The 14,218-nt window shown below is 37.1% G+C and overlaps 1 protein-coding gene across 2 annotated transcripts in view; it reads right to left on the bottom strand.

Annotated features, from left to right (window-relative positions):
• GABRP (gamma-aminobutyric acid type A receptor subunit pi) overlaps nucleotides 1-14,218 on the bottom strand; it is a 55,058-nt gene that overhangs the window by 25,115 nt on the left and 15,725 nt on the right. The gene's annotated exons all lie outside the window — the stretch shown is intronic.

Below are 14,218 nucleotides of genomic sequence, written 5' to 3'. Positions count from 1 at the left end.
TAGAAGCTGCACACTTTGCACAAGTGTGACATTTTCTGAATATGTTTTGCTTGATATACATGTAGAATTGTTATTATCTGATACATTAAAACAATTGGACACTATGGGCTCTATTTCTAAAATAGGGGATAAGACATTCCATGGTGGGAATCTTCCAAGTCCATGTCTTTCAAGTAAGTGACAGTAATTGATTTATTTGAGAGAAAGGCAGATTCCCTGTTTTAGAAACAAAGCCCTATACTAGTTTGGGTAGAAGGTATTGTAGGCAAAAAGGAGCAATCAATCCTAGTGGAAAATTAAAAATTATAATTGAATCCGGTCAAATCTATCTTTCTTATATCTAAAGGTTGTTTTCAAGAGATTGTTAAAACGTTGATCATTTTTTGTATGTTTGTCCAGCATAAGAGACCTGTCAGAGTGCAATATGAGTTTGGGATTACAGTCGTGGAGAGTTGTATGGAAGGAATGTTAAAAGTCACAACTTGTATTTCAATATGTTTAATGAAGTTTTAATAATTTAAGGATAAATACAGACTTAACAAAGATCCAGTCCCAAGAGAGAACAACCAGGAGTAAAACAATATTTGACAAAGAGAACATTAATAGAACACCCAATCAACAAATGGGACCCATAGATAAAATATAATAGACACAACCTGTATGTTAACATCATAAAGAGTCACATAGAAGTGGAAAAAGAAAGAAAAGAGGACAGGAGGAATTATAAGAAAGACAACCACTACACTACAACTTGTAGTATAAAATCTGTAATTTAAAAGCATATTTTACAAGCAACATCTCCTGTGTGAACACCAAATTAATGGGTTACATGTTGTTGACGCGTTTCGAGGACTATTGGGATCCGCTTCTTCAGGACAAATACTGGAGATCTACAATATTACCATATGATCCAGAAATTAGTTCGTACATTGGTAAGTATATACCAAGCAATATACATAGGCTATATATATACATAAACTTACAAAGCTGCCTATATCAGACCCAACATCTCATGGCTGAAAGGATATTTCACCAGTTAAGCACAAAGAAGGGGGCGCAGAGCGGCAGCAACTAATGCAAACGTCTCCAGATGAGGACCTAAATAACTTAGTTTGCGTTTTATTAAATAAATGTGTAGATAGGCCTTTTATTACTGTTATTTCATCATAATTCTGAATTACAAGGGTGGAGGGGAAGTTTATTTTCATTGTGTATGAAATCTTGGAGTAATGTTAGTCTTTAGTATGCTTGCCGCAAAACGCGTCCACAGCATGTAACCCATTAATTTGGTGTTCACACAGGAGATGTTGCTTGTATAATATGCTTTTATTGTTAAAAAATGGTTGTTATATGTTTGATATTAAAATAATGTTTTTTAAAGTGATATCTTAGGCTGGGTCTACATGAACGGTTTTAAAAACGCATATAAACGTTCCTACTACATTTATATGCATTTTATGCACTTTTACAAGTGTTTTAAAGCTTAACTTTAAAACGCTAAAAAAACTTTTATAAAAGCCTATGACGCGAATTGCCGCGATTTTACATAAGCGTTTATAAAAGTTTTACTTTTAACCCTTTCAGGGAATGAGTACAGGGGTACATAAATCCCCTTCTCATTCCCTGAAAGTTTTTAAATAATAATAATAAATTATTTTATTAAATGCGTGTGTCTGTGTAACTAAACTTTTTTTTTACAGGTTATACCAATGACAGGATGATTTCCATGGCTGCAATCATGACATGAGCACAGCCATGGGACTCCTCCTGACAGTGAGAAATCGCAGGGCACTAGGGGCTAAATGAGGACAAGGCTCTCCATTCACCCCTAGTGCTCTGTGATTGGCTGAGGTTTTACATTTCTCAGCTATTCAGCACTAGACTTGGATGGGGAGCCTTGTGCCCATTCATCTCTAGTGCTCTGTGATTGGCTGAGAAATAGGAAACCCTGATGACAGCTCAAGCATCATCAGGATATCCCTTTCCTATGCTGACAGCTACGCTCCCCTCATTAGAGAATATCAGAGAAGCTGTGACGTGTTCTGTATCTGCAGTACATACTACAGCTCCTGATGACGCTTGAGCTGTCATCAGGGTTTCCTATTTCTCAGCCAATCACAGAGCACTAGAGATGAATGGGCACAAGTCTCCCCAATCAAGTCAAGAGCTGAATGGCTGAGAAATGTAAAACCTCAGCCAATCACAGAGCACTAGGGGTGAAAGGAGAGCCTTGTCCTCATTTAACCCCTAGTGCCCTGCAATCCCTCACTGTCAGGAGGAGTCCCACGGCTGTTCTCATGTCATGAATGCAGCCATGTAAATCATCCTGTCATTGGGAGAACCAGAAAAAGAAGTTTAGTTACTCAAACACACACACATTTAATAAACTAATTTAACGTTAAAGCCTCCTCCAATTTTCTACACATATTTTAACCCTTTCAGGGAATGAGTAAGGGGTTTTAGGTACCCCTCTACTCATTCCCCAGGGTGGGGTGGTGGAGATCTGTGAGTCTCCTTATTAAAGGGGGCTTCCAGATTCCAAAGACCTGCTAAAAACGTTTTTAAAAGCCCCCATTGTTTTCAATGGAAGCTTTCATAAAAAAGCTTTAAAACGATTGAAAAACCTCCATTGAGTTTTCCTGCGTTTATCCTGCATTTTAAGCAATGTTAAACAAGCAATGTTTAAGATAAAGCTCAAATACGTGCCTGAAGGATTTCAAACATGGGCTTTAAAAGCTTCAGGTTAAATGCCGGGGAAACAGTCCGTGTAGACTAAGCCTTACTTGGATTGAATTTGTCCTCAAAAGTTCCAAAATCTGTTCTTCTCTCTTTCTAGTGTTTCTACTATTATGGGATGTGGCCCATTGGAAATTTGTATAGAGGAAGTCATTAATTGTTATAGTCTTCTTGCATTCTATCCAAAGATGTAGGGAGCTTTAATGAGTATATGCTAAGTAAATGTACTGCTACCATCTAAACAAATTTCAGACTGCTATCGTACAATTTCAGATTACTAAAATCCAATCCAATTGCCATGGGTTATTGCACTTTAAACATTTTGGTAAACAAGCCCAAAATAAATGTTTTAAATAATTAAAGCTCTCTTGTTGGAATAGACACAACTTAATAGACAAATAATTTTAAAAGCATCATTGGCAAAGTCAGTGCACTATATTTCAGTAATATCAGATCACACTGTGTGCTTTTGTAGAATAATATGCATTTTACAGCTGCTTAAACAAAACAAAAACATGAATCTACATTAAATTGATTGCATTATTAAAATATTACAACTTGGAAGAAATAAAATTAATGTCACGTTTAAAGTACATAAAAAGCAGCCAACATTTTACAGCCAGTGCGTTTATTGTGAGTTTACTTAACAATAAAAGTAGGAATTTATTCTTCATCTGGGACACATTGCTTCATCTGTCTGTGTATTCTCTGTTACTTTACTACCTGATGTGTCACCTTATAAACCACATTCAAATTTTCAGTGCAACCATATTCATAAGTCACATACTTTTAGGAATGTTTACAAGGGAAACTAAACTTTTACTATATTAGTTTCCAAACAAATGTGATCAAACCACCTTTTTCAAACCTATTAATAAAACGTGCAAAGTAGATGGATTTGGAGCTGTATTTTCGGGATAGGACAAGCAGTATGGTTAAAGCAGACTTTTGTATGGGGAAAGCAAAAGGATCATTTTATTATTGACCCAACCAGTAGCATGTGAAACTGGTACCCACTGGTCCAGGCACCCACTGGTATCACATGGGAGGTTCCTCCGCTCTGTGCAAGCTCCAAATCTTGATGTAGGGTTGTTCTTCCCACAATTATTCCCCAAACCAAGTAGCAAAAAAACAAAAGGAACATAAGTATGTCCAGCTTGTTAGACAAGAGCAGCAGATGTGGAGGGCAATATATATATTATATATATATATAAATATATATATATGTGTATATATATATATTATTTATATATAATCCAGGAAGGAGATGGACTTGACATACTAAGTGAGGGCAGTGATACGAGCAAGGAAGCCTAAAGCCTCACACAGATATCCGATGGACGTCAGATGACTGGAAATTATATTACATGATTGTAGTAATAGATGAATGAACCTGTTCTGCACATATAGGGATGTTCTGTTCAATGGGGAGGGGAGAGGATGAGTGAGTAGCACAGTGGTTGTTCCTCATCACTCATTTATCAATCCACCATGGCAGTTTGATGAATGATGTCGGGGTATTGCTGAACACATTTCCACCCCAAGATGAGAATGAGTTTTCATCTTGGGCAAGAATGTATGCACATAGCTAAAGTTTCAGACAGATACAATAGATAAGACTAAGATAGAGGACAAGATGCATAGTCATCCAGGCGGGGGGTAGACACAGAAAAATGAAAAGGACACTAAGCAGTCCTAGAAGTCAGAGGGCATGAAATAAACTTATCCATTGAAATGAAATTCATATATTATTATCTGCTGTCTTGGGACTGTCTCCAACTGCTACCTACAGACCTACTATACATAACGGTAGCATTACATTTCTAAAACTATAAAGTTTAATTTTAACTGATTAATTAATTATGTTCACAATCCAGCAAATTATCAAAATTTCCTATTGCTTATTGCTATTTAGAAAAAAAGAAGAGACAGGCTTCTAAATAAGTTTAACAAATGACTCCCGGGGTTTGAGCTATCTATTTTAATTTCACAATTAAAATAAGTCAAATAGGGGTTTTTCCAGTCTAAAAAACAAACATTCAGGACGTGCCAAAGCGTTTGCTTATATTTGGCCATTAAATTGCCCCTCCTTATCCCTGAGACAGAGTCTGTTTAAGGCATTCTAAAGTGGTCTTTCAATATATATTATCCTATGTCCTTTTACAATGCCTTAAGCGCTTCTTAAAACACCTTAAGTGATACCACAGCTTGATGAACCAGGACTAATGTGTTGTAATGGGAAACTGTTAAACGCTCAATTTGCTGATGTAAATGTATTATTCCCATGAATGCTGGATGTCATTGGGTTTTTATCTGTATCTGATATAACAGGGTCAATCTATAAAGGCCAATGTTTTTTCGTCTAGTGTTCTCTGGTGAGTGTAGTGCAGTTCAGATTGTCATAGTGTGTTATGTCAAGAAACCCGTCTCCGTTATCAGTGAAGAGTATTGTAGATGATGAGGCTCAGAACATGCTATGATGAGCATTCCAGAACATTAAATTAATACCTGTCTAAAACAAGCATTCCAACTGCGGCATGTATAGGTCCTCACTCTATGCACTGCCTTTGCAGGGAATAAATGATCAGGAGGATTTTTTTTTTTAAAAATAGGATTTATTTAATGAAGATCTTTTTAGAAATAGGTAAATCCGAGTCGTAAAAGTGTAATAATGCCCACACATACAATCACTTCCAGGCTCTTTCATCCAGTGTCTGCATTACCACCCTTTGGTTGTCATTACAACTGGTTAAAAGTAGTTGATAATATCTGAAGTTTGCAGTGTGCGGCCACCTTTCAGTTAATTACACACATTACCTATTGTAACCACTTTACCTTTGCTCAAACCAAGGTAATAAAGGGACTGTCTAAACCAATGATTCCCAACCTTTTTTCATCTGGGGGCCACTGTTTACATTGAAATAAAACTGGCCGGCCACAATGCAAACAAATATTAAAGATGTATGTTTAAACTAGAACTTAAGTTTTAATTTAAAATTAAATTAAAATGAATTGTTTCTAGTTACAGTACCATACAAGGGAAATGACAAATCAAGAATTTTACCATTTGATGCTTATTTTATTAATACAGCATTTTAATAATGAAAGATACAAAACTAAAGCTATCATACAGCGCTGGCCAGTCATATATTGCTCCTTGCTTACCATTCCTGTACCAAGGAGCAGAAACTAGACCATACAATATGTCCTGTCTTAGGGGGTCACTAACATGCTTTGTACCCCAAAATCTCTGCAATGGATACTTCCGGAGAAATGCAATTCATGTGGATGATAGCCAAGGGGGACATGTTCTTACTACATCTTCAGGTCTCCCGGTTCCTGTGAAATAAGGGTTCACAGAAGGAAAGTGGCCAGCTATGTGTGACAGGGAAGCATGGCATGACAGATGTAATTTTTCTTATCTTGTGATGGTGCCGTAGTGATGAAGTTTTAGGGGGTTAGCCACAAGAGTCCACCACTTGCAGTTACATTTCCTTTATCTTACAGAGAAATTGGAATTCATAGAGAGTAAAGTGATAGCTATGTGTGACAAGGTAGTGTGATATGATGGATATAACATTTTATTGAAGGGGGGGACAAGAGGCATTTCTACTGTCTCTCACTGTTCCAGAGAAATTGAGGGTCACAGAAGGTAAGTGGTCAGCTATGTGTAACAGATTTGACTCCAGGTCACTGAGTGGGACTGAGCGTCTCCCTCTAAGCCAGGGTTCCATGGCATGAGAAAGGGGTAGCTGCACCGCAACCTCACCGTCAGTCTAAATGCAGTCTGAAAGTTTTGTGAACGAGCAAGTATATATTTGGGGCACCACAACACAGAGCGAATTGACAGTACCCTAATGATCTTTGCCATTGAAGAGGGATCCTGGGGTCCCTAACAAGCAAGCTCAATTGGGGACAAAAGTCTTGAAATAGCCCCCTTTAATGAGAAAATATCCCTGCTTGTTATTAGAATTTTATGTGACCCCATATCTGGCAATTTGTTATGTTTTGGGCTGAAATGTGGTTTAGTAATGGTTGTCAGGGTCCCCTGTGTACCCTGAAAAATTTGCATTTCTGACACTCAGTTGATTGCCAGGTCTATAGTACACGCCAAGTCTCTCCCTCTCTTGGCAGCACAATCTCATAGAGGAACATCCCCAGCAAGGCAACAAGCAGAGGGGGAATGAGGAGATGGTCGGATCTGCTAGCTCCGCGAGCCAAAGATTGGGCACCCTTGGTCTAAACAATATAATACATTTGTATACAATCGGACAAATCCACCAACACTCAATCATCACTAGTCATAAATCAACCTAAAGGATATTGGATATTAAGATTGAAAAATTTGTTTTACAAATATTTCAGTAGAAAATATTTGTTGTTACACACATAATCTATTGAGAACAAAGTTACATAGAAATGGTTAATGGAAATCAAAATCAGTACAAATCTGAAATCACACGATAATCTAATTTGTGTTAATTCCATCACTAATTTTGATCATATAATGTGGCTCAGTAATGCGTATGGCCCCAAAATGCTTGTATGCACTCCTGACAATGTCTGGATATATTTCTGATGAGACAGTGGACAGTATCAGGGCTTTTAGTGAATTAAGGCTAGGCTGGATGATGTTTCAGGCAGCATAATGCTCTCTATAGCACCTCCAGACTCCTTCATCCTATCACATACTAATTGTGAATGTACTCCTATCTTTTACGAGGATGGGGTGTCAATGACGAATCTGCCAATTCTGGTGTTCTATGCCAAATGCCAATTGAACTGGATGATGCCAAGCTACAAGACACTACAAGACGTTGGGCCACATTTCACTCTCAAGGAACCTTTTTCTGACCACTTAGTCAGAAACATACACACAAATAGTCATCTATAGGTCATCATGCATAACTCTTCTGGCAGTGCTCCTCTTTCCTTGCAAGAGGCAGATGCCCGACCTGCTACTGAGTTGTTGCCCTTCCATAAACTTGTCCAGTTCTACTTGTGTAAAGGCCAGTCTCCTGGTGTATCCTCCATGCTCTTCAGACTGTGTTGGGAGACACAGCAAACCTTCTCATGATAGCACGATGTATGTGCTATTCTGGAAGATCTGTACTAGCTATGCATCCCGAGTGGGCTGCAGCTACCACTTCATGCCATTGTACAGTAACAGTGACAAGGACACTAGCAAAATGCAAGACTGGTGAACACTCATGAAAAATAGAGAAATTGTAAAACCATTTGGGGATTGCCTTGCTATTGCCTCTCCTCCATCTGGTCTTGCTTTAATTTACACCAAGTCAGGTGTACAATTCCTAACTAGACAGATTAAAATTCCAGAAGTGTTTTTAACTTGGCATTATACTGTTTTGATTGAGTGTTACCCTAATTTTTGAGCTGTGAACATTGTCATTGCTAAAGCAGAACTTTTATAAAAAAAATAATAATTTATGTTTACTAAAGACAAGATTCCCACACTGAGTCGGCTTCCTTCTTCTTTCCGGTGCTTGCCTTCTCTCCAGCGCCACCGTCATCTTTCTTCTGGGTTCTTCCCATGTCACCTGATCCCACACTGCACGGGCGCAAAATCAGGTGATCAGTCTTACCTAATGTTCCCTAACTGCTCATGTATGAGATTGGCACTTTTTTTTACATAATAGTAAAACCCCTGATGACATGTCTGATCTGGATCATGCACAGAAGGAGCAGCCTCCTGGGATATGTGACACAAGTATCCGTGGTGGTAAAGACAGAGGGAGGGATCCTTCCCAAAAAATGTAAAATAAAATGCTATTTAAACAAATAAAAAAACACCCTTTTATATAATAGTAAAAATGTGGTGAGAGTTCTGATTTAAGCTGTTTTGGTTTAGCTTGCAGTGCAACACACTACAGCAAAAATATTTTTTTTCAGTTTTACCAAGCATGATTCTAAATCTTACATGAATTTAAACTAGCAAGTTAGATTAAAAACCAGATTGCAGGAATCATATTTCAAAGCTGTAAGATATAATTGGGCTTTTAGCATAAAGACCATTGGGTTACACTGCAACCTATAGCAAGAAATTGAAATTTAGATTATTGTTGTCAAAGCACTTTGTAGGTTTCTAGTTATTTTAAGATAATGTACATTAAACTTTCTCTCTGTTCACTGCACTGGAAAATGAGAAAAAAAGGAATTAAAGGCAAGGTGTATGTTTAGTGGTTAAGCTACCTGGATCAATATATAAATGTATATATGTATACTTTATGGCTCTTTTTGTGGTAAATTGTATGAGATGCACAGGAAATAACACTTCCTTATTATTGATATTCTAAAGAGCCCACAAACAATTTCAATGCGTTTCGCAGCCTTAACCTTTATCAAGAAAGGAAACCTTTATCAAGAAATGAGGAAAGGAGGAAAGGAAAAAAAAAATAAAAGCCTACAATTGTTGGTAGCAGGCGTATAGGCGATACGTAAGTATCACAAAATTAGTTTTCTAAAAACATAATTACTTGGACACTCAACAACCATTATTTTGGATCTATCGTAGATGACATCAGATATGTGGCAACATCCCCAAAATAGCCCATGTTTATGTGTTCCTATTGAAGCTCCATGTGATGCATCGGCGTACCTGTTCTTTTCTTTGAAATACTGGGTGCATGAATGAATCTAAGGACCTGCTTCCCAAAATTTGCAATTGCAAGCAAATCCAGGCAAGGCGGAGTGACATTAAATTGAGGACAACTTGGCTGAGCCACAGAAGGCATTCTTAAGAAAAGGAAACAAAAACTTCAGGTTACAGCAATGCCCTGGGTATCACTGGTATAGGAATTTAAGTGAACATAAAAAGCAGCTCATAATAACTGAAATAATATTAATATAACATAAGTAAAATAAAATCCAAAACTTTACCCAAAAAAAGAGCCTGTACTGGCAGTTTAGAGCAAGTTTAGAGCAAAAGTAACATCAACAAGACCACTGAGGCTCATATGCTTCTTATCCCTACTTGACGGTAGAAAAACTCATATGTGGGAAGTTTTCAATAGAAGCAGGCATTCTCCATCTTCCAAACTTTAAATTTAACTATTAAAATCCTTAAGCGTGTTGATATTTGTATAGGACCTCCCATAATTTTTTAGTATAAAAGCCAACAAACAATCATAAACATGTTTTCATACAAAGATTTGTTAATAAGGAATTTCAATATATATGGCTTTGACTGATGAGATCTGAACAGATGACCAGAGGGAAATGTGAATACACAAATACATAAAATACTAAACTGTCTGATGTGGTTTAGCACAATCTCACAAACCTCTCCAGGGGACAATAACTTGGAATGCTGCGGTGTAGTTCCATTTGATTAGTGGGAATCATCACATTTGTTAGAGGTTAAATCCTTTGTACTTAAGCGTGACTCAGTAGTATGCAAGGATAGATGACAACATGTAAAGACTTTCTGGGCTGTACTTCATGGAACGTTAAATGCCGTAGTAACATGAGACAGTTTCCAATGGTACCCTTTCCCTCTTTATCAAAGTTTGGTCTATACATACACCTAAAATGAGATGTAAATACTAGCAGAATGAATACAGCTAGTCCCCGAGTTAAGGACATCCAACGTATGGACGACTCCTAGATACGAATGGGGCTTCCCTGCTGCTTGTGTGCTGGGCGGAGGCTTGATGGGGGGGGGTTCACATGACTTGCAGAAGAAAACTTTTGCTAAATCTTTTTGCTGTGGGTGATCTTAAGGGCTGAGCTCTTCTGCAACCTCTTTTAACTTTTTAATGATCAAGACAAACTCTGCAGTTGTTTATTTTTGCATATCAAAGCTCAGCTTGCTCTGGAAGATAATGAATGTCTGAGCTCCATAAAGTTTTTTTTATTATTAACTCACAGAGAGGATTTTATACAGTTACTGACACCACGCTGCCTAAAAATATGTTTAGACAAACATCTGTCCAAATTGCATTTATTAAAATAACGTACAATATCTGTTCCGACATACATACAAATTCATCCTCAGAACAACCGGGTACAGTCCCTATCTCGTATATAACCTGGGACTACCTGTACTAGATTTCTCAAGCACTGTGTAATAATAATGATTTCTATTTGTTTTACCTTTTTTATCATTTATTATTATTCACCATTTTTATCATTTGGTGCAAGCAATGTCCTGCTTAGATCTATAGGTTCTACAAATGGCTGCAAGGCATATTTTAGGGTAGATTTGCTGAGGGTGACAACATAATGTACATCCCCCCTTTGTAGTCTCCATTGAAAGAAAATGTGATATGGTAATAATCCAGGAGCAAAACTTAAGAGACATTTGAGCTGACACCCTTACCGGCAGCCCCATACCACACTGAGGACCTCTATTCCTAAGTGGTTGGATCAAGGGGGTTCAAGGGCCAGTTTTGTTTTTTTTGTTTTGTTTTTTCATGACCCAAGGTAACTAAAAGCTTACATGAGATTTAATTTTTTATTGGTGATGGGCTGTATATACACTCTAGCAGTTCTCCATTACCTTACAAAACATTTTTAACACAACAGTAGGGAAAGTTTGGGAAAATACTGCTGATTTAAAATAAAGGATGTGAAATTCCTGTCTAAATTATAAACACAGTCTATTCTCACAAATGAGAGCAATGTATTTTAGACGCTGTATTTTGAGTTGAGGGAAACATTCAGTCTATTCAAAATAATTTATCAGGCGCACAGAAGCTCAGTTTTAGACTTCCTTATATTACATTCCCTTTATCATCTGTGCACCAGCTGAGATATCTGGATGAGTAGTTACCAACGTCCCCTTGGCTCTGGTATCTTTCAGTGCAGAACTGTAAGGATTCAGCATAGCTTTTCATGGCTCAGTCAAAGCGAATACAGATAGCTAAGGGTTTGTTGTGTGTTAGGATTTGATCTAGGGACTGTGTTGGGTTGTTGTTAGGGTCAGGAATCAAGGGGTTTCTTTACCTGTTTGTATTTAAGGTATATTTATCCTTTAGAAGATAGGTTAGATGTTTTCTATTTCTGCTTAACGGCAGAATATAATAATGAAAAGGAATATCTTTGCTCCCTAAAAAATGTCCCCTAGGATATAAAAATAAAAATCTTTTAGAAGATAAGTTAGATGTTGGAATGGATGTGAAGTGTGTAGTGTTGGGGAGGAAGTAGAATGTTCAATGCTGGGGTAAAGATTTTAAGTTTCCAGTGTTGGGAGACAAGGAGGTAAAGGTGAAAAATAAATTTTTGGGGTCAGTTTTTTTTTTTATTCATTTTTATTAGTTTTTATTCATTCCTTTTTTTGCCAATCTATCTTTCATTGAGAATTTTCCAAAAAAAAGAGGAAAAAAAACTGATATATATGACAGCAATAATAAAGAAAATACAATATAAACCAAAATACAAAGAACAGAAATAGAACACAAAGACGGGATGTGAACTGACCAGACAGAAAATGTAAACCTGAATTTGGAACCAATACAGACTCAACATTTTCTCAAACCTATCATATTGTTTTATGAAAATCTTTTTTAACACTTATATATGTTCACAAGTACTGTTTTTTACCTTTTATGTTTATGTAAAAGATAAAAAATAATAATTTCACATATATACATTTAAATCTGTGTGCTCATATGTCTTTGTCATTGCAAAGACTATCTGTTCCATCTATATTGAAAGTTTTTTTGGATATGTAAAAGAAAGAAGGAGTTGGTGAGAGGACTCTTCATTGATTTATTCAGTTATGGATAAAAAAAATTTGGGCTTGACCATTTTTTTGGTATAAAAGCTGTTTTTGTTTCAGATGGCCCTGGATGGAAATGTAGTATCAATCCATTTGTTATATTCTATCAGCTTAATGAAAAATGTATACAAAACAATATAAATCCCCTAAAGGACTCATTCAAGGGGATAGGTTAAGTATATGCTAAAGATTAGCGTTAACACTAAGTTGACTGTTTCAGTTTAAGGAGAACCTAGTTTGTGATTTTCTATCCTATAGGGAACATCTAGCACCCTGAGAAATTTGCAAGGCGGTCTTTTCGATCACCAGTTCGTAATATGCTGTTGATCTACACGACCTTCTTGATTTTGCACCATGCCATCCCCCTCTGACTACTAGATTACTCAAGTACATAGGTCTACATCTGTTTGGACAGCACCATATTCTTTTATTGATGCAAATCTGGCAAGATGATGTTACAAGATTGATCCAGTGCTGCAGATATGGCTGTGCCAGCCAGTTCCCCATGGTCTTGGTCTTCTTCTCTGTTCAATAAAAGGCCACCCTACTGGCCTGCAAAGGAAGGTGTCTATATCATGGATCTTTCTTTCGGGGCCCCGGAACCCAAAGAAGGGCCTCACTGGATTTAAAAGGAAGGAAAGATCGGGGCTGGAGCATCATGTGACTGCAGCTTTTTGAATCAAAAGGCTTTTTTTTGTTAAAATCATTTTAAAGGGGGTTAGAGGAATTTAGTAGTTGAATTCATAATAAAGATCAGATACAGTACATTGTTCTACTTTAACTTAAAATGTATGCTTGGCCCTTTATAGAAAAAACAAAGGTGTCCATACCATTAGCAAGAAATATCAGGAAGAAATATTCCGGCACTTAACTCACATTCCACTTGACAATTCTGGAGTTAATGTTGATGGGGTTTTGTGAGGAAATGACAGCTTCACTTTTATGCTTGTTGGAACAAATAGGCCCTGCAGCCAAAAAGTATCTAGGTGCATTATATCCAATTGCATAAATCCCGCCAACCAATAAGTCACACTGTTCACTGCAGAATTGTACAGTAGAATTATGGCAACATAAAAAGTCCTATAAATATTATCCTGTCCAATAAAACACTAATGCAACCTATCAAAACATATTTCATTTTACAGACTTTTTTTAGTGATCTGTTAGGAAAACATAGAGGTTCACATTTGTAATACATTTCAAAGAATATTTTGCTTTACTTGATGGGTCACAAAAGCTGCCAAGGTTGATTTTATAACATCAATCTGATTGCTGAGCTTTATATTCCTAATAGCATTTAGGAGTTGTAGAGAGGTATGGTTAGCACTTAGTTTGATTTGGTCCTGCAGGTCATTTGGCCATCTCTAGCCCTGTGCAGCCAGTTAACCATGGAACATTCATTTAGTAGACCTATCACCACAATTGTTTGATAATCTTTTTTATACAAAGTAAAAATGTGTTTGTTTTATCCCCCTTAATAACTTTTTTCAAAAAAGGGGAAGCCCCTCCCCTTCTGTCTTTACCACTGCGGTGATAAAGTTTGAATGGGAGGGCAGAGCTTTCTCGGATGCCTATATCACATATTACAGAAGGCTTCGGGCTGCTCCTTCTGCACTTGCCCAAAGGGCTTTTCCAGGCATTAAAAAACTGCCAATCTGACGCATGTGCAGTAAGATTAGCTTTCGTTTTTTACGGTTACTGCACACTGCAAGATTGGGTGACATAGACAGAAGAAAGAAGAAG

The sequence above is a fragment of the Pyxicephalus adspersus genome, chromosome 10 (assembly GCF_032062135.1).
Source record: "Pyxicephalus adspersus chromosome 10, UCB_Pads_2.0, whole genome shotgun sequence".
Taxonomy (NCBI): Eukaryota; Metazoa; Chordata; class Amphibia; order Anura; family Pyxicephalidae; genus Pyxicephalus; species Pyxicephalus adspersus.
This window is presented reverse-complemented; position numbering and strand designations above follow the sequence as displayed.